This window comes from Ixodes scapularis, unplaced genomic scaffold, assembly GCF_016920785.2.
Source record: "Ixodes scapularis isolate PalLabHiFi unplaced genomic scaffold, ASM1692078v2 PGA_scaffold4__175_contigs__length_147842914, whole genome shotgun sequence".
Lineage (NCBI taxonomy): Eukaryota > Metazoa > Arthropoda > Arachnida > Ixodida > Ixodidae > Ixodes > Ixodes scapularis.
The window spans coordinates 59,497,384-59,514,695 of NW_024609879.1; positions in this window are offsets into that span (position 1 = coordinate 59,497,384).

The following is a 17,312-nucleotide window of genomic DNA, read 5'->3' on the forward strand; positions in this document are numbered from 1 at the left end:
AGCACAACAGAGAACGCGAATCAGCAAGCTGTCCAGCACCTGCTGATTTAGCGATTTCGCTCGGACATTGAATGCTGCCCTCTAGCTACTGTTGCAGAAAAAAAATATTTATGCACACTGGATAATGATCGAATGTCCAGAGTGTAATCTGGATGTTTCTTAAAGCGTAAAAAAATGATTACTTTTAAGGGGAGGTGAATATCAGGAATGGTCAAGTCGAGTTTGCTTGTTTAGAATAAGTTACAATAGTACTAGCCTATTCATATTTCCCGAGTAAACATCGGCACGATATGTGACAGCCATCACATATCCGTTCCAAACAAAAAGCAAGCACTGTTTTATTGTTAATATTTTAAAAATCGACTTCGACTCGTAAATTTTCAACTGCATTCGCGTTTTATTTTTTATTTTTTTATTTTGGCCAGGTGAAAGCGTTAGGTAGTAAGGCTTGGTAATTTTTTTGCTGTCTAATTCATTTCTAATAAACAATGTGTTTGAAGTTCATATAAGCTCATAATATTTGTAGTCGCACGCTACAACGAGCGAAGAAGAGATAGCACACCAGCAAAGGAGATGATCACCACTTGCAAGCAGAAACTTGAGATGACTGGACGTTCGGCTACGCAGTATACATTTTATATCTAATGATTACTTTCCCTCTTTTGTAAATATTATGAAATACAAATATTGAACCACTGAAAACACCACTTTGCGAAAACTGGTGCCCCAGAGCAAGAGAAGAAGACCCCCAACCCGCTTAGTGGCATCCATCAACAGTTGAGCTCACCTTAGGACATCTGCTCGCAATCGAAACGATGAACGTCGCTCAAGCTTCCGCGTCGTCTGGCGACCCAACAAAGCTTGATGTCACTGCGGGCAACTTTAAGTTGCCGGAATCCTGAATCGTGGATTTGGAGACCTGGTTTCTCACGATTGAGTCGACCCTCTGAAAGAACAAAGTAGCATCACCATTGAGGAAGCTTAAGCATGTGTTTTTTTTCTGCCACAGTCACCGTCAGGGGTAGTTCGGGACATTATTTACGCTCTACCTGAATACCAGCCCTATGAACTATTACAGAGGGAACTCATCCGGTGAACAACAGATTCGGAACACCGCCGACTCGAGCAACACCCGACGGCAAAAGAACTAGGTGGAAGGAAGCCGACACAACTGCTACTACACTTGGAGCATCTGATAGGAAAGAAAGCACCGAGAATGGCGACAATAATTCCCTGAGAACGTTTTTTCTAGACGCGACCACAGCCAGTCCGCATGACACTAAGTACATCGACCACCGACTCTAGCTCCACATTGGCTTGGATGGTCGAACAGATCATGTATGCAAGTTTCCCAACCATCTCGGCTGCCCTAGCGCATGACACCGTACTCGATGCGGCACGATAATTTCTAGTCATGGAAGACAAGATACGCCAGCTATTGTCTTCCACAACACGAATATACGACTGGATAGATAAACCCACACTAGAGCTCAAAGACTCCGCGTGAGTCATTCCAATGCACGAGCAGAGGTAAACTGACTAACGATGGCCGCCGCCGATGCAAGTCTCCTGCAAAACGCCAGGTCTTCTCGTATCTATCATATCTCTACTATCACGGCAACGACATCAATACGTTCCATCTTCATGTACATACTCGGGAAACTGCAGGGTCACACAATAGAGGTGCATGGTGTAGCAGAACTTGAGTCCAACAGTATTTTATACGTAAAGAATGCAACCACCAAAATCCGGTACCTAGTAGACACCTGGGCAGTGATTTGCGTCGTTCTGGCTACGCTGCAATATCGACAGCATCGGCAATACAGCCCGCCACTACATGCAGTTAATTGTTCGCCAAATAATACTTATAGACAAAATATCACTCTCCAAATCGGCCTTAGACAGCTGTTTGTGCGTGTTTCCTTAATCGCCGATGTTCAGCAACCCAACATCTGAGTCGAATTTCTCCGATATTTCACGATCATGGTGGTCGTGACGCGAAATCTGCTTTATAAAACAGGACCTTTTCCCACTGTTCAGAAAATATAGGCGAAGGTAGTCCAAAATGCGCCCATCGCTTCTCAAGTGAAGCCCACCTCCCAATAAAGGATATCTTCGATGAATTCCCCAACGTCTTTCGTGCAACTTCAACGGTAACTCCAGTGAAACACAGTGACCCACCAAGAGTGTCTGCAGTGTTTTCTCGACGTAGACGCGTCGCTCCAGAACGCTTGGGGACAGCGAAGTAGAAATCTGAGCACATGCCTGAACTTGGCTAACTCCGGCCTCCTGCTAGTTTCTAGGTACTGGTATTCGACCATCCACAGGAGAGCGGCGACTGTGGGGATTAAAGAGAGCCTCAACCAGAGAACGGTCCCCAATAGCTAGCCGATTCGCTACATGAAGGATTCGACCGGTGCCTTACATGGGGCAACAATCTTTATTAAGGTTGGCCTGGTAAAAGCACACCACCTGATTCCCATGGAACCAGTTGATATCTTGAAACCGCCATAATAACTCAATATGGAATGTTCTGTTACTTGCGAACACCGTTTTGTCTCCGCAACGAGGTTCATGTCTTCCAAAGGTTCATCGACCAAGTCCTACGACGGGTGACATTTACTTTCGAATGCGTTAACGACATCCTTCCTTTCAGCGACACGAAAGACCATATGGACCACCTATTTTAACACCTCGCTCGACTCAAAAGCTATCGATTAACGCTCAACCCTTCTATGTGTGCTTTCAGCGTCGAGGACCTGGGTCTCTTGGGCCACCTCGTTGACTAACACGGCATACGTCCGTTACGACAGCGAGTAAGAGCTTTTTGCAAGTTCCCGCAACTTACCACAACAAAAAATCTCCGCGAGTTTCTCGAACTTGAGAGTTTCTACAGGTGCTTTGTTCTTCAATTTGCTAATATCCCCCAGCCTCCGCCCGACCTCTTGCATGGAAAGCCAAGCACAAACACCACTCTAACTTGGGCAACGTCAGCTGAAGCAGTGTTTTCCGCCCTCAAAGAGAAACTTGCAAAAGCTAACTGATGGACTATTCAAAGGCTGGAACGGCAACATCAGTCATAATAGATGCTTCTAACTCCGCCGTCGGAGCTGTCCTCCAACAGCGCATAAGCGGAACGTAGAGGCTAATAGCATTATTTTCGCTAAAGCTGTCACCCACTTAGTGCCGCTATGGCACTTTCGGAAGGTAACTCCTCATAGTATAGCTTTTCATCAGACACTTCAATTACTAGCATGAGTTTTTTTTTTTTGTAATGCCAGAGTACAATTTTCTGACGTGAGCTTTAAAATCACAAAGTGTAACACACACGCCAAGGTAGATCCGGTAAATGGCTTACGTTATGGAGCTCACGACGGACATCCGCTTTTTACAAGGCAGAGAAAACTCCGTATCAGACGCACTCTCCTGAACTGGTGTGAACACATTTGCTGAACGGAACACTCTGAACTACAAAGATCTCGCAGCAGCAGAGCGCAGGGATGTACCACTACAGCATCAGCGAGAATATATATAAATAAACTTCTATGAAACAAACATTTCGGAATGCAAAGCTACCTTGATCCGCGATATGTCGACCAGAATATCAAAACCATACGTTCCCGAAAAGTTCGGAAAAGCTATTTTTCAAACAAATAACTCACTGTCACACGCTGGAATGCTAGACAAGCAACATACGCTAACCGCTCGATTCATCTGGCCCAAGTGCAAAACCGACACTCACAACTGGGCACGCGCGTGCGCGCAACAACTTGCACCTCGACATTGTGAGGCCACTCCCGCCAGCCGACAAATTTAGGAACATATTGACCTGCGTCGACCGCTTCAGGAGGTCGCCTGAAGCAATGCATATCAAGTCCATTACAGGACGATTCGTAGCATCGGTCTTCTCCAGCATGTGGGTTGCCAATTCATAATGTCAGCCATCATCACCACAGACCGAAGGAGACAATTCGAGTCTACACTCTTCCAAAAACTCTTACGGGTGCTAGGTACAAATCATATTAACATTATGTCCAATTACCGGATCTCAAGCGCAATGGTGGAACGATTTCACAGAAAACTAAAGACGAGTTTGAAGACGAAAGGTACAGCTGCACCTTGGACAGATACTTTGGCACTCCTCATGCTCAAAATACACATGTTACTAAGATATGTCGCGAGATGCAGTACAACATAAAGTGTTTACGGCATGCCTCTACGCATTTTGGTGAGTTTCTAACACCTCCCTTTAAATTTAAAGCCACAACAGCAGAGACTACGGACGTCGTCTTCGTTCCTCATTCGACTTGTGCCCCTAGACAGCGCAACTATCGGAAGGTGTTCCTCAGCCCAGAACTGTCACGCAGGGGCCCCCGTGTTTATAGCGACGAACGCCGTGAAGCGACTACTGAATACCCCATATGACGGACCATCTAAAGTTTTAAAACGAGGTGGCAAGTACTTCACCCATCTCGTCAATGAACGTGGGGATGCGATTCCACTTGACAGGCTAAAATCAGCACATCTCGAGCAACCCCAACCACAAAAATCTCGAAACATAAAACAATGCGTAGAATTCAAATGAAGTCCTAAACACTTGTCTCCTGAGGCTCCTCCTTAGGAGTACCTGTAGCGGCACGCTAAAATGAGCGAAGAAAACGAAGCACACCAGCACGGGGAATATCACCACCTGAACAATTAAGTTCGAGATGTTGGGACGTTCGGCTACACCGTCTACATTCTACTACCAATATTCATTTTGGCTTTTTCGTAAACAATGTAAGATGCAAAGTTGTTAGCAACCGAGAGAGCCTCTTTGCTACATATTAAAATGGGTAATGCAACTAAAACCAGGAGTGTAGGTTATTCTTCAATTATTTGTGGCCTCAACCATCAGACAGAAAATGTGCCGAAGACAGTCATTGCTTACATAGTACTGTATTTAATTTTAGTGAAGGAAATAGTCCAAGTTAGAAGGTAATTTTATAATATTGTTATGGTTGTACTGACACCCACCAAGCGTCTCCCCAAAATAAAAATAGACCATAATTGGTAGAACGTTTTAAAATACAGTACGCAAAATATTTGCGTACGCAAAAAATAGCGTTGTCTGAAAAGCGCGTGCGCTGAACGCAAACCGTGTTTTGCTTTTGGGGGCACTAACGTAGTGTAGGCTTTTTTTTTGTTTTAATTACGTGCGCAATTGTTTACGACAACGAGAGAGGGACATGGATGACAAACAACCAACACATGCTTTCGACGTTCAACAAAATGTTTACTGGTTTCACTTTGCGTCCTGAAGCACGAGGGTGAGCGTCGGGAAGGAAGGAAGGAAGGAAGGGTGATGGTTAAGAGAAGCAGGAGCTATGTGGCCCTGACTACAACAATCCGTACACGAATAAAAGGCGGGGGTCTGCTCCGTGTTATTCGACACGCCGCCGTTACATAGGGCCCTGAGTACCGGTGGCACCTCCGTGGAGAAGAAGGGAAGCAAAGGGGAAAGCGGAGAAGGACGTAGAGAAGAGGAGACTGAGAAGATAAGGGAATTTTGCCTTTTTACGTTTTTGTAAGAACAAGCTGCTGGAAAAGTACGTTATATGGAGATGAGAGAAACATCACGCCGCTGCTTTCAAGAGCTTCAAGATGATGGTACTAGACAAAACAACTCTGGCTCACTATGATGGCACAAATAAACTTATTTTGTCATTTTATGATTTACCGTACGGCGTGGGAGCAGTCCTGGCTCAGGTAGATTAAGAAGACAGGGAATCTGCCATCGTGTTCGCATCCAGGACAATGGGCGAGGCCGAACAGAACTACTCACAATTAGACCGAGATGGGATGGCGGTGGTGTTTGCAGTCATTCATTTTCACCAATACATTGCTAGACGCAAGGTGGCGATTGTCACTGATCATCAACCCTTGCTTTGCATCCTAAGATCCCAGAAGCCTGTGCCACAGGTTCTCTCTCGAAGAATGCGACGCTGGCGGGTTAAGCTATCGGCATACGACTACCAGCTGGTCTATAGACCAGGAAAGAAGCACCAGAACGCTGATGCCTTAAGTCGGCTACGCTTGCCCGACAGCGAGCATGAACCGTGTCCTCGAGGTGATGTGCTGATGATTGAGGTGCCAATAGGTTCACCCCTAACGGCAAGGAGGATTGCACAAATGACGCAAGTGAACCCAGTTTTTTTTCTCGAGTTTTTCAAGCTGTACAGCGAGGAACTCTCTACCAGATAGCAGAGGCGATGTTCCTGAGTTATACAAAGAAAATCGCCGAGTTGTAAACACAGCGAGGATGTTAGATCTGGGGGTGCCCTGGTCGTCATTCCAACCACTGCACGTGCCGAAGCAATGAAACTGCTCCATGGAGGACACAATGAAATTTAACAGCTCGCAGCCGATTGTGGTGGCCAGCCATCAACAGAGAGAGTGAAACGACATTTTACAAGAGTGCTTCCTTTCAGGAGCCCAGACGTCTTCCTCACAAGGTACCCTTGAAAACATGAGATCAACTATCTCAGCCCTGGAATACCATACACCTGGACATCGAGGGTCCTTTGGAGGGGCGGATGTTTCTCGGCATTGCGGACGCATACACCAGGTGCCTTATGGTGCGTTGTATGTCATCTGCCACATCCGCATCAGCCATTTAAGGTTCGCAAGCTTTATTTGCGACATCTGGACTATCAAGAAAGGTAGTGCCCGACAATTAATCTGTCTTCGTGTCAAACGTAATGATCAAATTCTACCAGAAAAAAAAACAGAATTCAAGCCGTAACCAGTGCTCCCTCCCGTACGGCTACAAATGGCCAAGCTGAGAACATGGTCTTCGAACTAAAACAAAGGTTGGCAAGGGACAAGAAAGCACTTCAGTCATTGAGATTTTCGAGACTATTTTACAAGCAACATACAACGGTTTCTACTTCAACTGTAAAAACACCCGCGTTCATAATGTTCAACCGCGAACTGGCCACAAAATTGAGCAGACTGATGCCGTCCCCAGAACGAGAACGACAACCGCAAGAAAAGGATGCTTGCATCCAAAGCCTTCAAGGAAGGGAGCCGGTGGCTGTCGACAATTTCAGTGGAACTCCTATGTTGATTGACGGCGCACTCGTGAAAAGAATTGGCTACCGATCTTGGCTAATATAATATTCTGCGATCCAAGATCGGTAGCCAATCCTTTCCCAAGCAGTTTAAACTGCTTGGGAAAGGATTTTGAGGCGCTTCAACCACATACGAAGACGTTCATCTTCGTCGACTTCGCACTCAGCGTGAGAAATCGACGCTTCTGACCGCCTTGCTGTCTGACGATGCCCACAAGACGTTCCTCCGCAGAACGACCTAACAGCTGCAGATAACGGATTTGTAGCTACAAAGCAAGCAGGATATATCCACCAAGACCTAGACGCCCCCCATACCGCTATGGTGACTATGTCTGAAATTGGAGGGTTATTATGCATGACGCAACGGGCGCGGGGTGTGAGCGCGCACGTTCAAGAGCGGTGTGCTGGAGCGTTGGTTTCTGAGGCCATCGGACGAAAGACCTGCCGTGCAGAAGACCATTCCACAGTATTAAATGATGAATTCATCAGTGTTTTAAGTTGCCGACTGGCTTGCACGTGCCTCCCAATTTAATATACGTTAAGAGAACTCTGGTGCGGCATAGATGTACATGCGCTCGCAATCGGTATGCCTTGTTGAAGGAGTAAGGAATGCACGCATAGTGGGAAGACCGTGACCCGGAGGGCGCTTCCCTTCGACGGCTCTTAGACTGCAGAATGAGTTTCTTTCTGATGTTATCTAGCAGGTCGACTGGGTAACCCACCCTCCAGAGCATGGCGGTTTTCAGCGACAGGCTCCCTCTGATCGCGTGAGAGCTTGACATTTGCAAGAGGAGTAAAGGAGAGGCTGAACAATTCCGAACTTAACGCATTTTTAAAGATGGTTAGAGAAAGGTAGGACTAGTTTTTTGGCCCTCTGTTAAGTAGATCTGCGTAAACCGTGTGATGAGGGAGTCGAAGATCGAGAAATTAAAGCCCGTCTTGAGTGTTTTTCTTTTTTGAGAAGGCTAGACATCTGCATTAGTTTTGAATGCCTGAAGAATGCAAGCATTGGAGATTGAAACAAGATGAAGAATGAGGTTTTCGTCAACGTACCGGAAAATTTTACATTTGGTGCCGAGGGAGCGCAATGCTCCTGAACCGCGCGATTCACAAAAGTGGATAAATCTCGCTGACGATCAGCTCGAGGCAGGGACCGATGGATACCCCCGGCCTCTGAATGCAAACTTCTTTCTCGTGCGCAATCAGGGTGGAGCCCAGGTAGAGACGGAAAAAAATCGAGGAAGCCTTTGACAGTGGTTCCGGACGTGTTTCTTTTATCCTCTTCATTACACGCAGATCAATTGCCTGAGGCACAGAGCTCAGAAAAATTTCAAGTTTGAGATTGTACTACATGTCCTCGATATCCAGCGAGAGACCATTGTGATTCGTATTGGACTGCAACGGTAGAATAGAATCAATCACCTTAAGGAAGGCTTTAACACGGAAGGGGTGGAAGAGATCAATAGAGGAATGGTGCTTTTGAAAGAACAGGGCGAGATATTCCTGCTAGCATCCCCCGTCACAGATTATGCTTCGAAGGAGAATGTCTGACTCGTGCATTGTTGCCACGAGGAACATAGAAGGGTGCTGTGTAGACGGGCAGAAACTAGCGTTTAAAAAAATGAGGTTGAGGGTTTCGCAAACAGATTTGACTTCGGAGCGGAGTGCTTTGATAGGCGTCCTTTTTAGGGGAACAGAGCTATTTTAGTGCTTTTTCCATTTTATGTCCTAACATTTACCTCTTCATTATGATGAATTGGCTGACCTGGGGCCGCCACGAAAAATACCACATCAAATCGGCGGAGCTTAAACACGACGCATGTCACCTCCGAGCGTACCGGTGAAGTCGCTCCTACGTGGCGGCAAGCCACGCCGGCCACCGCCCCGACATTCCTGTCGTTCCCCTCTCCGGGACCCTCGCCGCAATGTCATAGACGGAAACCAGCTCGTCTACTGTTGATGGTGTCGCAGGGTGTGCGAACTTGTTGACTTTCTACAAAAGGGCAGTAGCCTCCGTTGACAGCTCGGTGTCGTACATATTGACGTGGTGATCCAGATTTGCCCTGTGACGGGAGGCGGAACTTGCGAGGATGCATGGAGCACGAGTCTCCACGATGTATCCAGGAGGTGATTCGAAGATTCCCAAAGGAAAACGAAGGCGGGCTGTGTTTTGAAGTAGGTGCGGAAGCATCCGGTCATAAGAGGGCGCAGCTCAGTCCTCAAGAAAAATATTTCCTGTAAGATCTTAAGGAAAATGCTTGTAATTAGGACTGAGCTGCACCCTATGATGACTGGATGTTTTGGTACCTACTTTCGTTTGCAAATTCCGCATAAAGACAAGAGCTGTATCTGCTGCATCTAGTTCAATACACGTTCGCCAACCTTGATTTTGCCGAAGTCTTTAGTATCATCGACCCTAAGGACCATTGACGCGATATCGCAGCTCGGCAGCTAACCGCGGTGAACACGCGGAGGAGCTCGTTCTGTTCAAATTTCTTGCACTTGGGAAAGCCGTAGTACCTGGAACTTTCCAGTGGATTTTGAAAGCAGTGCTGCAGGAATTGCCTGAAGTTCAAGCATACTTGGAGTAGGACCTTGTCACGCATTAGAAAGCTGTCAAAAGCCTGCTCCGCCAGGTGCTACAGCGATCCGTCAGTTGGGCGTTAAGAATTACCGCCGAAAAGTGGATGTTCGCAGAGGTCGCGGTGGGCTTCTTGAGACGCGGTATTAATTCTACGGGTTTGAATTTGAAGACACAAGATATACGCTAGCGTCAAAATATCGTGACCGATGGCTGTCACCTGGAATAGCAACCAAATTATGAGGTGTCTATCTTCTACTCAAGAAAGGTGCCGATCATAATTGAGGCAGTGTGCAGGTGCAAGTTTTTCTGCTTGTAAAATACGTCTTAACTAACATACGCTTTGCCTCACAAAGACCCAATGAAGACCGTGAAGCTAGGGTGCGACACATCCTTTTATGATATTGTCGCCGTGGTGTATCATCAAGTCGAAGAGTCGAATCTTCCCAACGGATTCTGACCGTTAATGTCCTCCGCAGCAAAAAACTCCTCTTAGTTCGAGAGAAAACTGTTGCCCTCGTCTCTGGGGTTACCAAATACCACGAGCACTTTTTAGAGCGCAGCTCTTAGGGGCCCGTTCCCGGCTTGAGCGGAGTCGGCGTCGGCGTCGGCGTAACCAAGGTCACCCCAAGGTCATCCCAAGGTCACGTGACCCGCAGAGGTCACGTGACCCCTCCCCCAGGGTCACGTGACCCCCGAGGTCACGTGACCCCCCGAAGTCACGTGACGCCCCCTCCGAGGTCACGTGACCACCCCCAGGGTCACGTGACCCCCCGCCGAGGTCACGTGACCTCCCCGACGACGTCATCGTCACTGATGACGTCACCCGCAACCGCATCGTCATCGTCATCATAACTGATGACGTCATCAGTGACGTCACTGATGACCTCACCGGCATCCGCATCGTCATCGTCATCATCACTGATGACGTCATCAGTGACGTCACTGGTGACGTCACCGGCATCCGCATCGTCATCGTCATCATCGCTGATGACGTCATCGGAGTCCGCATCGTCATCGTCACTGATGATGTCATCAGTGACGTCACTGATGACATCATCGGCATCGTCACGTGACCCCCCAAGGTCACATGACCCCCCCAGGTCACTTCACCCTTCCCCAGTACCTTTCCCTCCTCCTCCTCAAGAGCTGCGCTCTAATTCGGTGTTACAGGGAGTTGTAAACGGCTTTCACTTTTTTTGTCGGCGGTTTACCACAACCCCCCGGTTTGGCTGCTTCACCCTGACAAGCCTATTTCTGTAATGGCGGCATCAATAACTCTACGTTAGGGCATATTGCTCACTGCATACACGCACCAGGTCCAGTACAAGTCGGATAAGATCAATATCCGTGTCGACACCTGTATCCCCCTTGCCATCGTCGACACACTCGTGTCGCAATTTTATGACATGATGTTGGGATGTGCGGGCCCATTCTCCCTGTCACTCTTTCCTGGATTACTTCTTGTTCTGGCCAAGTTTTCTCTAAGTTCAGTTCCAAATTGGCTTTTTGTAAAATTTCCGCTGATCCAAGCATCCAATTAAATTATATCGAATTGGCTCTAGTTTGGTCTGTGCCTACCCGGGCGGTACCCATCAAAGATCATAGATATTTTAATTATTTTAATTTCCTCACCTCACCAAATGCCGACAGCATTAGTAGGCTTCCGATCCCGCAAAGACACGTGCAAGCAAGAGAGAAGCGAAGGAAAATGTGTTTGTCAACGAACGCCCGGACGACGGGCTGGTTTCTGCCAAGCAGCTAACTTCTCACCCCGACCAGACGCAGCACTCCGCCAGATTAGTAATGGGTAACAGAAGGTTCGCTTAAGACGCTCAGCAAAGAGAACGGAGGGCTGCATCGATGCTTAGCGCGTAATAAAGAGCTAGCGGCAGGCATGGTCGGATATAGTGGGACCATCTGGCCTTGGCTCCTGCAAGCGCAAAGGAATCGATGTTACGGCTGCTGCACGATAAACACCAAGAAATCACTGCTCAATTTTCAAGATCGCAAAGACTTGTCTGGCCTGCTTTTAGGCTGCAAGGCTGCCATGCGCTCAAACTCTGCGTAGGTGCGGATGGCACTTTATGCGGTCGGCACCTTCGCATAAAGTGCCGATCATGGTACAAAAATCACAAGACAAGTTTGGACTTGCCGCTGCAGCAAGGAGAGGTCGAGTTCCTAAAAAATAATTCCAGTAAGCATCTTAAGCGGCATCTCGCTTTCGTCGCAGGGACAACTTTGAGGTGCGTGCTTGGGAAGATGAAACCAATGGACTCTGCCGTAAATAGCAGACTATGAGGGAACGCGACACGAAGGTCCGCTAAATTGCCGCAGCTCACGTTGGGGATATACTGTGGATTCACACATTACTGTTCATTGATTTTCGCTTTGGGCGGCTCAAAGACCTACTAACAATAACAGTTTAGTCTTCTAAGTGCTCTGGAATAAATATCTTGGGATTGTGCACAAAGCACGCCGCGCGTCTGTGCATGACATACTGCAAGTCAACATGAAGCCGTGTGTGGCGCTGCCATGAAGCTGCCTAGACGAAGCGGCGGCAACTTCCCCCCCTTTCCCCCCAATTAGGTGCCGGGCACTTAGTCTAGAGCTTGGCAGACATTGGGAGGATAAAAAACAGTCATCCTCATTTGGCGTATTAACTAAAGTAGTATATTACATTTAATTAGTGCTCTAATGAGTTATAGCGAAGTTTAAGTGTTGAAGATAACGATTAGTTAAGACAAAGCAATTAAAAAATATATCCCTTATAAAATTTAATCAAGAAACATTGGGGTTAGCCATTTCTTGGTCATAACGTTTATGATTGGATCCGACTTTTTGACAAACGCTGCAGCAAAACCAGTTTTCCATACCATCTGAGCAGAGTTCACTCCGAAGGCTGAAGCAACCCTCGTATCCAATTCACGCTCAGAGTTGTTGTCCTTAAAATGGTAAACTCCAATCATAGGTGCCACAACTACTAGATGCCGCACACTTTTCATGCTTAATATTTTTGAGTTGACAAAACTTTTCAAATTTTTATCAATCAGTTTCAAAGCTGTCGCCCGATCCCGAAGCCCTACCCAGAATCGCTCTTGGAGGGGTCGATCAACAGTCACGTTTCATAAAAATTAAAAAAAAAACGCGACCGTTCAAAGCTTTGTATTGGCTGCGCCATGAAGTGGTAGCCGAGGTGGCTTGAGCGCGTTACCGCCATTATTTTGCTTCAGCTTCGTGGCGCTGCCATTGCTCGACGTATGGCGGTCTCACAATAACTCGCATATCGACTGCGACGCTTCGCGTGAAAGGCACCTCGTTGTTATCTCAGAAGAGTATATTTGGTACGTTCATGCCAAGATAATTACGGGGTTCCCGAAACTACTTTTACACGATGGTCTGGGCACCGAATCCTTTGAACCCAAATTGTATCCCTGGCGAAGCAAAAAAGTTAATAAACATTATAAAGCTAATTGTTTTAAATTATCAAAGTGTAGTTAATTCGTAGTCCACTGATTATGCATTTTTCTTATTGGTTCGATATAAAGTACTATAGGTACGATACCCGAGTAACTAAAACGAAATTCAAATTGCGGTCGCCATCAGTTAAGAAGTACACATTCGAATTACGAATGTTAGCGTCCTTTAATACGCTACTCGTCTATAACGGTGACCGGAGCTTGGCACAAGAAGAAACGCTGTCGCCAGACGCTTTATTGCAGATAAAGCAGCATTCTCGTTTCGCCACTCAACCCTAACAGACACAACTCGAATTCGGGAGATTAAACGCTGCACCGATATTTTGTTACGCTCCAAACTGATTACTGTAAGCAATCACCGGTCGTTCCTTATCGATCTGTAACAACAAAACTAGGAAAAAATATTTTATATCTTTCTTTCAAACAATTTGTTTTCAAGCTAAAATGAGCTAGGCAACTGAGGTGACGGATTAGCAGTGCTTCTACTTTATGGCGTTTTTCGCGGCGCTGAAGTTTCAATGAAATTGTATTATTAAAGCTTTTTGGGTTTTTTTAAGCACGGAGCTTTTCAAAATGTAATATCTTTGGTTTGCATGTAGATACAAAAATATGCGCAGTTGATTGAGTAGACACACCGGTAGACGCTAACAATGAAGAGAAATTATATAAATGTGATAGCACTTGCCACGATACATAACTGACTCATTTCGAGGGCATAATAAATTGCATTCACTTTTTGGTCGCCAAACTCGCAGCAGTTCCGGCTAGATAGACAGCTCTTAGCTCAATGGTCGACACCAGCATTACAACTTGACGAGGAAGCTGAGAGCGGCCAATCTTTTAGATAACGGTCTCGAGCTATGTTACGCAGAAGATTCCTAAGCAGCTTATTGAAGGACTTTGGCTTTCAATACGCTCTTTATCGCCCTGTATTGACCTCATGTTTTGAAACATATGTTCATCTCTGGTTGCAGTGCAAAAGCAACGACCAATGCCAAGATCCCCCCTGCTCACGGTGCGACAGCGGCGCGTGGGGTACCGGGAGGTGTGCGTATTAAAACGTTAGTGGATAAAGGGCGCGCACGCTCTAATTCACCAATAAACGTTTGATAACTGATGGTGTTTTGTGTCATATTTTTAAGCATACATTATTGAAATAGCCTTTTATCCCATTCATTAAATTTTAGAGAGCCGTCCTTTTTACTTGGAGACTCCTAGATTATCAACGGTCAGAGATGTAGCCGAAGGAGAATATATTCCCCGAAATGGGAAAGGACCAGGACGAGACATTGCTGCAAAGTTGAATGTGCAATATTATAAAATTGTTCCAAAACGACACTATAATAGGTGTCGCGGGCGTCGATATCGACTTAACATTAGGATCGAACCTTCATGTAAAACTATCAGTGTGAGTGCCGCTTACGCAGGCAGCTCCTGAAGGCATGTGACATTCCACCCTTTATTAGGAACCCGTCATCACGATTAAAACACGCAAAAACAATACTGATCATCATACATATTTAATAAACAACCAAAACGAATACAAAAGTGAGCATTCAGACTCCTATTTGACAGTAGTACGCTTTGAGGGGAACAACTTGAATAACCTCGGGTCGTGGCGGGCGGCGTTATAAAGGTTCAGTTTCATCGAGCAGCCCGTAATCCCCAAGGCCGCAAAGACCCATGTAAATGTCAAAATAGTTTTTCAGAAGCTTTTCACTGAAACCATGGCGCCGTTTCGGTGCTGCGGTCTGTGTTCACAGCCGGTCTCCGGGGTGAAGGGAAACGTCACATAGACGAAGGTCGTAACGCACTTTTTGACTCGCTGGTGTTCTTGAATGTTGACCCTTGCCAACTGATGTGACTTTTTAGCAAGCTGACAAATCAAATCAGTCAAATCGTTGTCATCGTTGCTTTGATCGTGAGGCAACACCGCGTAGAGCATGTTGCGACTCTTTTGCCGTGCACTCGCTCGAACGGCGTGATCCCGGTTTATTCTTAAACCACCTCGTCGCACGCGAAGGCAACGTACGGCAACACGTACTTAACTATTGACACCCTTATTTATGCAAATAACTCATGGAGGTTCAGGTAGCGCTTAGCAGTGAGGGAAACGGGCATGTTGGTCTCGGTAACCACATTTGAGGAAGGAAAACGGAAAGAAATATATGGGTGATTTCATCTCAACTCAGGCACGGATTTAGGGTCGAATTTTTAATTTTGACAAAAAAAATATATGTTTTGGGGCAATTCCTATAATAAAAGAAGACGTAAACGGTTATTTCGTCGGATTTTTTGTTCTCAAGTTATGGACCGTTGAAGCGGTCAAGGTGGAAATTGATGTTTTTCCAGCCTATCAAAGGTGCCATATTTCACTCCATCCCTTTTCCCTACTTTTTACGCTACATCGATATAACTTTTTGGGAACACTCTAGACATAGGCTTTTTCATGCTAATTAAGCGTCTAGGTCATAACATTTATAATGAGTTTTTTTTTATTTGTCAAACTGCCTCTCTGTGACGATATTTGACGAAGTTCAGCAAGCTGTGCTGTGTGCCCTAATTAACATATTTTTATGATTTGTATATCACCGTACAGCACCAATTATGCTCTTTCTTTTGAATATACTTTCAATATGTTGCCACAAGTATATGATGCGCTACATGTGCCTGAAAAACGAATATTTCGAAAAACTAGCAAGTTTGGAGTCGCTTTTCTAAAAAACCCCACTTTTTATTTTTTCATTTTTTATTCACAGTTAGTTAATAAAGTAGTCTATCAGGAACTATTTATCGCTAGCAGTTACCTAATATCCAACCACAAACATTAAAAAAAAAATTGAGTAGTGCTCTTAAAATAAAGTTACTTAGAAGTCCGTATTCACAAGTGCGAGCGCATCTTTTTCCCCCAATACGTTGGAATGCAGATCGTTAAAGAAGTCCTCTGAGGCCCTTTGCTTTCGGCTCCGAAATTTTACAGATGCCACCCCTTCAGGCGGCGTGTATAGAATACTTTATCTTGAACATCACGGGGCTACCGCCTCTATCTTCGTCGGGGTCCTGGAGCCTCCCAGGATTATGCCTTTGGATGCGACCGACACGGAAACCCTGATTGTCGGGAGAACAGGCGTTTCGAGGTTAGAGTTTAAGTCGCAAGCCCCCCTCTGTCTCTCCAAGCTCCCCTCCTCGTCCTTCTAAAGGGGTGTCCAAACAGGACACTACAAAACGCACGACTCCGACAAATCGTGAAAGTTTAAGCGGACGCGCCCGCTTCAATTTTCACGATTTGTCGGAGTCGTTTGTTTTGTAGTGTCCTGTTTGGACACCCCTTAATACAACCGTGCCACTAATCCGCGGGCACTAAAAGAGACGCCGCTGCTGCGTGGCACTCAGATTACGCGCGAGGCGGAGAGCGAATGTTTAAGTATGGATTGACGGGAAGATTGGGGACCCAAAGGAAGCCGAATGTTCGCACGTCTTCTAACTGATAATAGCCTTCTCGGTCCCTTTCTGGCTCTTTACTTGAATTCCTAAGCCACGGCGGAAAGCTGGTACTCATTTTACCTCTTTGCTGTCTGAGCTGGATGAACTTAAAACTGCTCCTGGTTTCAGAAAGCCAGAAGTGTTCGTTACTGCCATGGCTAATACATTATTCAGTTCAGACCGGAAAGTGTGCGCCGACTATTCAAGGAGACACAAGAGAATAGTGTTTTACGGACGCCATTTTCGTCAAGTCTCGGAGATAAACCTAAGTTTTCTTAAGCAAGTTCTACCGGCTGAGGACGCCCAGCGCGTAAGCCCCAGGAGATGTTCTGTGCAATAACTGCTACACAATGTTCTAGGGTCAGATTGAAGAACATAAGCCAAGACAGAAAATGTTGTCATCAAGCTCATCGTCATCCTCCCTGAAACCAGCGGACAGATCATTCGTTGACGAGGAAGTTCTGGTTCAAGGAGTGTCTGAAGCAATTGATGCTGCCGAAGTAAGTGTGACACCACTTAAACTCCCTTCTAGCCTGAACCCACGAAGTCGTACCGGCTATGTTAAGCGAAAAAAATCCGAGATAACCGCGGACTTCAAAAAAAGAAAATTGGTCGTAAACTAAGTGACCTACGGGCACAGACAAATAAGATCCATGC